The sequence below is a fragment of the Saccostrea echinata genome, unplaced genomic scaffold (genome assembly GCF_033153115.1).
Source record: "Saccostrea echinata isolate AGI-Se365-2 ecotype Australia unplaced genomic scaffold, CSIRO_AGI_Sech_v1 ptg000009l, whole genome shotgun sequence".
Taxonomy (NCBI): domain Eukaryota; kingdom Metazoa; phylum Mollusca; class Bivalvia; order Ostreida; family Ostreidae; genus Saccostrea; species Saccostrea echinata.
In genome coordinates, this window is record NW_026889758.1 from 4,112,567 (window position 1) to 4,125,271 (window position 12,705).

At 34.8% G+C, this 12,705-nt stretch overlaps 1 long non-coding RNA gene across 1 annotated transcript; it reads right to left on the bottom strand.

The window, feature by feature from the left end:
• Positions 1–455: 455 nt before the first annotated feature.
• LOC133181626 (uncharacterized) lies at positions 456–8,254 on the bottom strand. Its single transcript, XR_009720487.1, has 3 exons — positions 8,146–8,254; positions 2,807–2,889; positions 456–514 (listed from the first exon to the last, which is right to left on the bottom strand). It is a non-coding gene; the product is annotated as an uncharacterized LOC133181626 (long non-coding RNA).
• Between the last annotated feature and the right edge of the window lie 4,451 nt (positions 8,255–12,705).

Genomic DNA, 12,705 nt, shown 5'->3' on the forward strand with positions numbered 1-12,705 from the left:
AAGATTTTTAAACATTTTTTCTATATATTTCAATGTAAAACTTGGATTCTCTATTGTGGCCCTGCCCTTCCCCCGGGGGTCATGATTTTAACAATTTAGAATCTACACTACCCCAGGATGCTTCCACATAAGTTTCAGCTTTTCTGGCCCAGTGGTTCTTGAGAAGAAGATTTTTTAATGACCCCACCCTATTTTTGTCTTTTCTTGATTATCTCCCCTTGTAAGGGGGTTTGGCCCTTTATTTTAACAATTTAAACTCCCCTTTACTCAAGGATGCTTTGTACCAAATTTGGTTAAAATTGGCCCAGTGGTTCTTGAGAAGAAGTTGAAAATGTGAAAAGTTTACAGACGGACGGACAGACAGACGGACGGACGACGGACAACGGGTGATCAGAAAAGCTCACTTGAGTTTTCAGCTCAGGTGAGCTAAAAAAATCATTTTGACAGTTTCTCACCTATGTTGCTGAAATCATTCTCTGACTTCACTTTCCTCATCTTTTCGTGTGGATCAAAACTGAAAAGTAATACATATGTTATAAAATAGGGCTGGGACGATATATCAAGATATTGATAATATCTATTCTATGTGAGGATGATACACATATCGATACGTATGAAGAAATATCGAAATATCGCAACAACAAAAAATAAATTCTTGCATGTTTTTCTTTGTTTACTTAACATTTTGGGTTTAATATATAAAATAAGTATGCTAAATATAAATATGAAATACATAATAACACCATTTGTGTAAAATAATTTGTTTTACAACAGATATACAACTTCTTTGAATAAATTATTCTTACTTGTGAAGAAATATTTCATTTCAATACAAAATAAAAGATTTAATAACCAATTAAACATATCATGATACATATATCATAGCTCAAATATTGTGATATGTATCGATATAGAAAAAATTGTATCGTCCCAGCCCTATTATAAAAAATTTCATCCAAAATAGACTCTTTATTCTATAAACCTTAGATAATACAGTCAATTCTTGAATTATCCCCATTTGATTCATCGCCATTCTTGCAATAACACCATGATTTTTTAAGAATGTTTTCCCCTAATATATAAAATTCTATTTATAAGGCCCAATTTGCATACCTCCATCCGCCACCCTGTTATCACAACAAATGTCCATTTCAAAGTGTCAATTATCTCAATACACCACCACAGGTGCATGTGGTCAGTGAAGCAACTAATTGGTTGTCCCTATCTGTAGATCACCGTTGTAAAGCCAGACAAGGCAAATGTCATTAAAGAATTAAATAAACAATAATTTTTAATATCGATTGTTATTATATCAACTGTTATTATAATTTTGTTTTCTGTTTTATAAAAATGATTCAGTCATGGCTTTGCCACAAAAGTGGTTGTTGTTAATTTGAGTTTGCTGACAATGATATTCTTTGAAGATACCTACTTCAAACAATGCAAATTTTGCTTGAAAAATAGTGACACAGTGATATAGTATTAATTACGAAAGTTTTAGCAATGACAATGCCATAAACAATTAAATTATTTACAGAAATTTATTTTACATACAATCGGCAATAGATCACATCGATCGACACAGCATGTTTTTTTTTTTTCAATATCAGACATTCAAATTTACACGCCTGTACCTGTGTACATGTACACGTATTTATTTTATAATTGTGTATTTAGTTTTAAAACGAAATTAATGTACTTAAAAAAAAACTATTTGAAGCATTTCCAAATTTTGAAATGTGTTTTAATTTTATACTATAAGAATAAATGCTCAGTGATTCATTTTGAAAATGGTTATCATGGGTCCAAAGGACCCCTCTTAATGACAACAATGAGTCCCGTGCCAAAATCAATGTGTCCAAATCCAAGGGTACCGTATATTAGATGTTACAGAGGAAATTCTAGTGAAAAAAAAGGGTATTGCACGAAAGTGCAAATGTTTTATTGTAGCTGTGAGTGATTTATACTTTTACTATTAATTGTCCAAGTAAGAGTACATGATTTTGTGTCGTAAAAATAATATATTGTCCACTGTGCACGTTGGTTCTATTTTTAGATCGTACATACGATCTCACACATTGTATCAGTTATAAAATGCATAGAAGCAGAATGAAGTAAAAAAAAGTTTAAGAAGAAATGACAAATAGTCAGAAATAAAAATGATTAAATTTTATACTTCTTATCATGTAATGAAAAAACGAAAAGAAAAAAAAACAATTATACAGGTTACAGCTTAAATACAAAGGTATAGTATTCGCTTCAGAAACGTTCCACGGTAATAGACTTAATCAGTGATAATCGAACTATGCTAACTAACTTTCAAATATTTTCTGATAATTGCTTTTAACTGCAGTTGTGAAATCTGACCTGTTGTTGGCAACCTTATACCTGTTAAAATCGTTCATGCGTATCATTTAGCATGTGGATATGATGCAATCGGTCAAGTTTTGAATCAGATTATACCGAAATAATTTAAAATAGTACATGTCCTTCTATAAATTTATTGCGTCCAGTGGGATGCACATTTATTGAAATAATGCGTCCTTAGCAAAATTTGTGCGTAATTTACGCAGGACGCACACCAAAATGAATCACTGAATGCTAAATGGTTTTATTTCCAAGAAAGGCAACTCTATTTCTTGTTTCCCCAAAGATGGGAAATTCATCGCCAAATTCGTTATCGAGAATCAACTGTATTGTCAAACATAATTTTTGTATCATTATAAAAACTAAATATAGAACATATAAATGTTATTAGAATAAAAGGCATTTTATCAGCTAGGTACATTATCAAGATTTACCATACCTCTGATGTGCTCTTGGAGACTTAAAATCTTCCTTAATTAAAACACTGTGTATTGTACCCAGATAGTCATGGAAATGCAAGGTCTAGGAAAACAATGAAATAGAATGTTTAAAATGATTGAAAAGAAATTCCTACCACAAAAAATATTAATCTTGGCATGAAATGTATCTGTCTAGGCTCATACTAAGACTAAAATCTTTAAAAAAAAAAATTATATTTTACACAAAATAAACCAATAAATAAACAAGAGGCCCAAGGGCCTTAACGGTCACCTGAGTACAATACAACAATTTAGAGGATCCATAGAATATTAAAATGAAAGGTGAAGCTTTGTTGCCCAAAAGCAAGAAAAATAGGGTGATCAGGATCAACAAAATAATTAGTCTAGTATTCATTAACAGTTCACAGATTAGGTTCTAATCTGTTCCCCATTTATCACTATTACCATAAGTATATTAACAAACTATCAGTGCTTCTATACTATTTTAATTCCTTGTTATAATCTCTTACATTGGCCTCTCTTGGTCTTTGATGAACATTTAATAAGACAAGTTATTTTTGTCTCATCTTTATTTATCTATTACTTACAAGTCCACCTGATCATTAAAAATTTGAAAATAATTTTTGTATTATACAATAAATATTCTTGCATAATTCTCTTATTCTATTAACCTTTCAAGTACATTATTTACAGTGATTAATTATCAAAACTAAACGGCAAAGGGGAATAACTCCTCTCAGTAGAATGCAAATTGAGCCCTGGCTAGGACCAGAACACTTGACCAAATGGTCCAGATGTTCAAAAATCTGGTAAAAATACCCTTCCTTATTACAACTTTTACTCTTTTTGCCTCTGATATGCCCAAGTGCAGAGAAGATTTTTAAAGAAATAATGCATTTTTCCTACAGATTCACTATATTATCAATAGAGCCCCCCCCCCCCCCCTTCACCACCGAGAAACACCAGAGCTTCTCACCCTGGGACCAGAAGTTTGCTCTTCATAAGTAATCACTTTCTTAACATGTATCTGCTTAACATTAAGGAGCTGACAGGATTATTTAATAGAATTAATGCATTTTCACTATATTATCAACAGCCCCACCCTTACACCAGCACATCTGACCCAGGGGTCATGCAATTCACTACTCTGGAAGAAGCACTCTTGCTCATCATAACTATATACTTAGCTTCTCTGCTTTTTTACCAGAAGCAGAAAAGAATATTTTCAAAGAAATTTTGCTTTTTCACTATATAATCAATATAGCCCCCCCCCTTTTCACCAGAACCCTTGACCCTGGGGCCATGAAATTCATAATTTTAGAAGAGGCATCCTTGCATATCATAAAAATGTACTTAGTTTGTTTAAATAGTACCCAGGGGCAGAGAAGAAGATTTTCAAAGAAATAATTCACCTTCACTATAGGAGCTATATAGCCCCAACCTAGCACCAGAACCCCTGTCCCTGGGGCCAGGAAATTCACAATTTTGGAAGAGGTCATTGCTTACCATAACAATGTACTTTGTTTGTTTAAATAATACCCAGAAGCAAAGAAGAAGATTTTTAAAGCATTAATGCATTTTCACTATATAATAAATAGAGCCGAGTTCTAACATCAGAACCCCTGACCCAGGGGCCATGAAATTCACAATTTTGGTAGAGTCACTCTTGCTTATCATAACTATGTATTTAATCTGTTTAAATAATACCCAGGAGTAGAGAAGAAGATTTTCAAAGAAATAATGCACTTTCACTATATGATCTATTTAGCCCCCCCCCCCCCCCCCCAAACACCAGAACCAATGACCCTGGGGCTATGAATTTCACAATTTTGGTAGAGTCACTCTTGCTTATCATAACTATGTATTTAATCTGTTTAAATAATACCCAGGAATAGAAAAGAAGATTTTCAAAGAAATAATGCACTTTCACTATATGATCTATATAGCCCCCCCCCCCCCCCCCAACACCAGAACCAATGACCCTGGGGCTATGAATTTCACAATTTTGGTAGAGTCACTCTTGCTTATCATAACTATGTATTTAATCTGTTTAAATAATACCCAGGAATAGAAAAGAAGATTTTCAAAGAAATAATGCACTTTCACTATATGATCTATATAGCCCCGTCCTAGCACCAGAACCCCTAATCCTGGAGCTATGAATTTCACAATTTTGGTAGACTAATCCTTGCTTATCATAACTATGTATTCAATTTGTTTCAATAATACCCAGGAGTAGAGAAGAAGATTTTCAAAGAAATAATGCACTTTCACTATATGATCTATATAGCCCCCTCCCCCCCACCCCCACCCCCAGCACCAGAACCCCTGACCCTGGGGCTATGAATTTCACAATTTTGTTAGACTAATCCTTACTTATCATAACTATGTATTCAATTTGTTTCAATAATACCCAGGAGTAGAGAAGAAGATTTTCAAAGAAATAATGCACTTTCACTATATGATCTATATAGCCCCCCCCCCAGCACTAGAACCCCTGACCCTGGGGCTATGAATTTCACAATTTTGGTAGAGCCACTCTTGCTTATCATAACTATATATCTAATTTGTTTAAATAATACCCAGGAGTAGAGAAGAAGATTTTGAAAGAAATAATGCACTTTCACTATATGATCTATAAAGCCCCACCCTAGCACCAGAACCCCTGACCCTGGGGCCATGAAATTCACAATTTTGGTAGAGTCACTCTTGCTTATCATAACTATGTATTTCATTTGTTTAAATAATACCCAGGAGTAGAGAAGAAGATTTTCAAAGAAATAATGCACTTTCACTATATGATCTATATAGCCCCCCCCCCCCCACACACACCAGAACCAATGACCCTGGGGCTATGAATTTCACAATTTTGGTAGAGTCACTCTTGCTTATCATAACTATGTATTCAATTTGTTTCAGTAATACCCAGGAGTAGAGAAGAAGATTTTCAAAGAAATAATGCACTTTCACTATATGATCTAAATAGCCCTGCCCTAGCACCAGAACCCCTGACCCTGGGGCCATGAATTTCACAATTTTGGTAGAGGGCTCAATGCTTATTACAATCATGTCAACAGTTTGACTGCTTGATGTCCAGGAGTAAAGAAGAAGATTTTTAAAGATTGCATTAATTTTGGTGGTTTAAGCCCCACCCCTCAGGCCCCAGGGGGGCAGGGACCATGAAATTCACAAATTTTGTTCCCCTTCACACATAGATGCCATATGCAAAAATTGGCTGAAATTGGTTCAGCGGTTTCAGAGAAGAAGCTGAAAATGTTCAAATGTTAACACACGACGGACGACGACGGCGAAAAAAAAATAGCAATAGGTCACCTGAGTGACTCAGGTGACCTAAAAATTTAATAGATCTGCAACATCTCAGAATGCTTGCATATTTATATGACTAAATCATGGCTTTCTTCTATTCTTTAGAAGCTTTTTGTATGTAATGTTCTTGCAAATAATAAAACTTGGTTTAAGTTCAGAATTTATTACAAGTCCAAAATATTAATGTCACATTTTAGAACAAGAGGCCCATGGGCCACAATGCTAACCTGAGTAACTTGGTTTTTCCATCAGCAGATTCTCTTTCTCCTATATATTCCTATGAAAAAAAAACTTTGATCACCCATTGAAGCCCCATTCTAGCCCTAGGGTCATGATTTGAACAAACTTTAATTTAACTACCTAAGGATGTTTCTAAATGTTTAAAAAAAATTCTTTTTTGTGTGTGTGTGTGTGTGTTTTCTGGAGAAAATTTTGATTGGGCATTGCGGCCCCATCCTTTCCCTGGGGGTCATGATTTGAACAAAATTAAATCAACACTATGTAATGAATCTTTGGCGTAATAAATAAATATGTTTGTTTACGGTTACATGCTGAAATAAAATAGAGTAGGTAGGTAGGATTTTTTTTTTATTTTATTGAATTTTTTTATACACAAATTCACATGAATTGGTTGAAATACAAAACAGTTTTATCATTGTGGGTGCTTTACTTTTGTTTGGGCTTGCCATATGGGCAATAGACATGAACACGTTGATGTTGTTATTAAACTTTTTTGTTTTTAAATTTTGTTTCTAGTACTTTCGATTTCCATTTCAAACGCTTGACCGATTAAGATGCATGTAAATGTTAAACAGACTGGTGAGTGACTTCCGGATTTTTTCCGACGAAAAAAATTTGGGTCGGCAATTAAATATAGGGTCGGTCGGGTAACCATAAAAAACTTTTAATACCCCTTTCACATACATCTCATCTTTTCTGACCCAGTGGTTCTAGAGAAGACTTTTAAAAGATGCCATTAAATTTTCACTTTTCACTAATCTCATCCTGAAAGAGAGCATGGCCCTTCATTTGAACAAACTTGAATTCCCTTCAACCAAGGATGCTTTGTGGCAAGTTTGGTTGAAAATGGCTCACTGGTTCTTGAGAAGAAGTCAAAAATGTGAAAAGTTTACAGACGACAGATGCTGGACAATCTAAATCACAAAAGCTTGCCTGAAAGTTCAGGTGAGCTAAAATGTTAAAAATTTGCTGCCAACACCAACAACCACAACAGACAAATTTTGACCAGAAAATCTCACTAGAGCCTTCAGTTCAGGTGAGCTAAAAGTAACAAATTTTAACAAAGAATTTCATAGATTGACTCAACTACAAATAAAACACTTTTCTCACATATATGCCTATTCACAAATACATGTATAATTTTTTATCCCCTTTCTTGACCCACCTCCTGGTGGTGGTGGGGGTGGGGGGTGGGGGGATAATGTGAATAATTTAGAATCTATCTTATATCAGGAAGCTTTCACATAAGTTTCTTCTTTAATGGTCCAGTTATTCTGAAGAACATTTTTGAAGATTTTCTCTTTATATTCTCATAAAATTTTGATCCCTTATTGTGGACCCAACCCATCCCAAGGGGCCATGTCTAAACAATTTAAAATTTATATAATGTCTAGAAGTTTTCATTTTTTACAAGTTCATATCTCTGGACCAGCGGTTCTTGATTTTTTTAAAAAAAATTTTACCCCACCCTATTTTTACCTTTTTTTAATTACATCCCCTTTTTGAACGATTTTTGTAGCAACAAACCTTTGAGTCAAGTACGTGTAATGAGATTTGGCCTCATGGTTCTGAATAAAAAGTAAAAGATGTGAAAAGTGAACAGGTGACAGAAAAACAAAGGACTACTTTGGGTCAGAATAACTCGCTGAATGGAGCCTTTGACTCAGGTTAGCATAAAAACGCAAACTACAAATCGTTTTCATATTTATTACAGGTGATCATATGCATATGAAAGACAAATTTTGTCATACAGTACAAGAAAAATACTAACCTTAGTATAATTTGCCCTTGCATTAATAACGGGATGTCCATGTCTGATTTTAGTGAATGTCACGCCATCGTCTACAGGGGATACAATGTATGTTGCATTGTGTTCACCTATAAGTAAATGAGAAAAGGCCATTGAATTTGTCGAGTCTCAAAATTTGGTATTTTGCAGCGGCAGATCTAAAATATCATGTAGGGGGGTTTGAAAATATCCTCATTTTTAGATTTTCAAATTATCCCACCCTTAGTTCAGGGATGTACCTTCACTTCCATTTTCTGTTGTATTGTAAGTAAAGCCATTGCTGTTTTCAACTCCAAGGATCTAAATACAAAAAGAAAATATCATTACATTTAGGACTATAATCTTTCCATCATTTATATCTTGCATATATAATTTATTTCCAGTGTATTTTTAATAGAAAGTCTATGTACATCTCCTTTTTTATGCAGTCTTGATGCAAATAAGGCTGCAAATCCTTTCTTTGTGGCTACAACTTCCTCATCTTCTCCCTTTGGATGATAAACATGTGTGACTACACCAAGAGTTGATATCTCAAAAGAAAACCTGTTTTAAAAAAATCAGAAAGGTGCATTACATGGAAGATGACATTTCTATTCACTCTATAAAAATTCTAAAGTTTCCTTTAAAAAAACTTTAATATTATGTTAATCGCCATTGAGATTTGGCTTAGCTGGAAATATGGACAAAGCTTTCACCGACTCTCAAGACAATCCTTGATAATTCATGATATCTGCAAATTTGTAGGTCGCAGTCTGAAAAATTTGGGATGGACGACCAGAGAGCTGCAGTGTAGCTGCCCCCCAGTTCGAAAAATGATGCTATGTCCCTCATGTTGTCTGCATGCACACAGCCTTGAGTCCATTTACATTATGGTATTTAAAATGGTTTTGACAAGAAGCGTAGACAATTTGTTTACGCTTTTTTTTCCTTTAAAAAAAATCCTGGAGTCTTCTTTGTGATTATTGGATTGTTTGATTTTTTTCTTTTTTGGGCATATATAATCTTGTCATTTTAATCCATACAATGTAACCAAAGTGTTAAACAAGTTTTAAAAAAACTTGTTTTTGATTTTCTTTCAAAAACTAAATTAACGCTCAACACAACTAGAATAAAGCTATGATGAGGGACAAACAACAGGAAAGAGGTCATGTTTTCCTATTTAGTAAATTTATTCATGCACTTTGAAAATTCCTAGAATACAATTCCCAGCATATAGTGACTACCTGTCATATCTTTGAACAATATCATATTCAATAATTCACATTTTCTCTTAGAAAGTATTAACTAATATTGTTTTCAGTTCCTTTACCATTATGCCCATGTCTGTTCACATCAAAGTTTTTTTTTTTATATTCATTTAGTGACAATCGCCTCATTTTTTTTCTTTTCAACAGTGAACACCTGGTTCAATGCCATCGGAACATTTCCATCCAGATATTAAGATCGGGGATGACATTTTGTACTTAAATCAATTATCAAAACTTATTTTTTCTGTATGATCACGTGATCGCTGTCTAATTAACTTAAATTTTTAATACAGGGGTTTTCATTTGAGTCAATAATTGGTTAATTACTGCGGTTTATCCGCATTAAAAACACTTAATTTATAAACTGTGGTCATAATGAAGCTTTTACACTTTTAATTTCAAATAATTTAGAAACATGCGATAAGTCCTTTAAATCAAGTTTTGGTTGAAAAATTCATCAATGACATTTTATCAAATAATTACGATTTGCTTTTTGTCAGATTCACTAAAACAAGAGGCCCATGGGCCACATCGCTCACCTGAGCACATTGGCTAGGAAAAAAAGCAAAAATCAGTTCAGTATTGCAAAGTTTATGGGGGGTGGGGGGGGTGGGGGGTGGAGGTTGAATTTTAAACTACCTAATGATGCTTTCATATCAATATAACAAATGGCTTTGCTGTTCTTGAGCAGCAGATTTTTTCCCCATATATTCGTTTGTAAAACTTTGATCCCCCATTGTGGCCCCACCCTACCCCCAGGGGTCATGATTTGAACAAACTTGAATCTACACTACCTGAGGATGTTTCCATATAAATATGACCAATCATGGCTTTGCTGTTCTTAAGAAGAAGATTTTTTAAGATCTTTTCCTATATATTTCTATGTAAAACTTTGATCCCCCATTGTGGCCCCACCCTACCCCTGGGGGTCATGATTTGAACAAACTTGAATCTACACTACCTGAGGATGCTTCCATATAAATATGACCAATCATGGCTTTGCTGTTCTTAAGAAGAAGATTTTTAAAGATCTTTTCCTATATATTTCTATGTAAAACTTTGATCCCCCATTGTGGCCCCACCCTACCCCCGGGGGTCATGATTTGAACAAACTTGAATCTACACTACCTGAGGATGCTTGCAAATAAATATGACCAATCATGACTTTGCTGTTCTTAAGAAGATTTTTTAAGATCTTTTCCTATATATTTCTATGTAAAACTTTGATCCCCCATTGTGGCCCCACCCTACCCCCGGGGGTCATGATTTGAACAAACTTGAATCTACACTACCTGAGGATGCTTGCAAATAAATATGACCAATCATGACTTTGCTGTTCTTAAGAAGATTTTTTAAGATCTTTTCCTATATATTTCTATGTAAAACTTTGATCCCCCATTGTGGCCCCACCCTACCCCCGGGGGTCATGATTTGAACAAACTTGAATCTACACTACCTGAGGATGTTTCCAAATAAATATGACCAATCATGGCTTTGCTGTTCTTAAGAAGAAGATTTTTAAAGATCTTTTCCTATATATTTCTATGTAAAACTTTGATCCCCCATTGTGGCCCCACCCTACCCCTGGGGGTCATGATTTGAACAAACTTGAATCTACACTACCTGAGGATGCTTGCAAATAAATATGACCAATCATGACTTTGCTGTTCTTAAGAAGATTTTTTAAGATCTTTTCCTATATATTTCTATGTAAAACTTTGATCCCCCATTGTGGCCCCACCCTACCCCCGGGGGTCATGATTTGAACAAACTTGAATCTACACTACCTGAGGATGCTTGCAAATAAATATGACCAATCATGACTTTGCTGTTCTTAAGAAGATTTTTTAAGATCTTTTCCTATATATTTCTATGTAAAACTTTGATCCCCCATTGTGGCCCCACCCTACCCCCGGGGGTCATGATTTGAACAAACTTGAATCTACACTACCTGAGGATGTTTCCATATAAATATGACCAATCATGGCTTTGCTGTTCTTAAGAAGAAGATTTTTAAAGATCTTTTCCTATATATTTCTATGTAAAACTTTGATCCCCCATTGTGGCCCCACCCTACCCCTGGGGGTCATGATTTGAACAAACTTGAATCTACACTACCTGAGGATGCTTCCATATAAATATGACCAATCATGGCTTTGCTGTTCTTAAGAAGAAGATTTTTTAAGATCTTTTCCTATATATTTCTATGTAAAACTTTGATCCCCCATTGTGGCCCCACCCTACCCCTGGGGGTCATGATTTGAACAAACTTGAATCTACACTACCTGAGGATGCTTGCAAATAAATATGACCAATCATGACTTTGCTGTTCTTAAGAAGATTTTTTAAGATCTTTTCCTATATATTTCTATGTAAAACTTTGATCCCCCATTGTGGCCCCACCCTACCCCCGGGGGTCATGATTTGAACAAACTTGAATCTACACTACCTGAGGATGTTTCCAAATAAGTTTCATCTTTCCTGGCCTAGTGGTTCTTGAGAAGAAGATATTTAAATGATGCCACTATTTTTTCAGTAATTCCTAATTATCTCCCCTTGAAAGAGGGCATGGCCCCTCATTTGAACAAACTTGAATCCCCTTTACCCAAGGATGCTTCATGGCAAGTTTGGTTGAAATTGGCCCAGTGGTTCTGGAGAAGAAGTCAAAAATGTGAAAAGTTTACAGACGGACGGACAGACAGACGGACAGACGGACGACGGACAAAAAGTGATCAGAAAAGCTCACTTGAGCTTTCAGCTCAGGTGAGCTAAAAATTGCCAGTAACTTAGATCTGCCAACCGTAGCCACCACTGTAATAAGGTCTATCTTTTTTTGCTATTCTATTTATCAGTCTGGTCAAACCCCCACAAATAGGAGTAAACGGAAATTGGAAAACCATATCCCCAAACAGGGATACGAGCAAAAAGTAGGGGTTTACAAAAAACGCCAGTGCAAAGTAACGCATCATTTTGCAAATGTAAAACCACTCCGAAATGATAAATTAAAGGTGTTTTAAGAGTTTGCATTTTACAAAAATACGACTTTATTGTACAAAATCAGGATTTATTCACTGGCAAAGTTGGTGATCTTTTGCTCCTTGACATCCAGGTATTTAAGATAATATATTTGATAAACAGACATAAGCAACTAATATTAAGAGGGCTGGGTGGTTGTGGCCATTTTCAGACTATATTGATCTCCTTTAGAAGAAGAGCTCCATATAAAGATATACAAAAATGATCAAATTTTAAAACTAAAATGTATGAAATTTTTGTTTGCCAAATGATAGTTTAC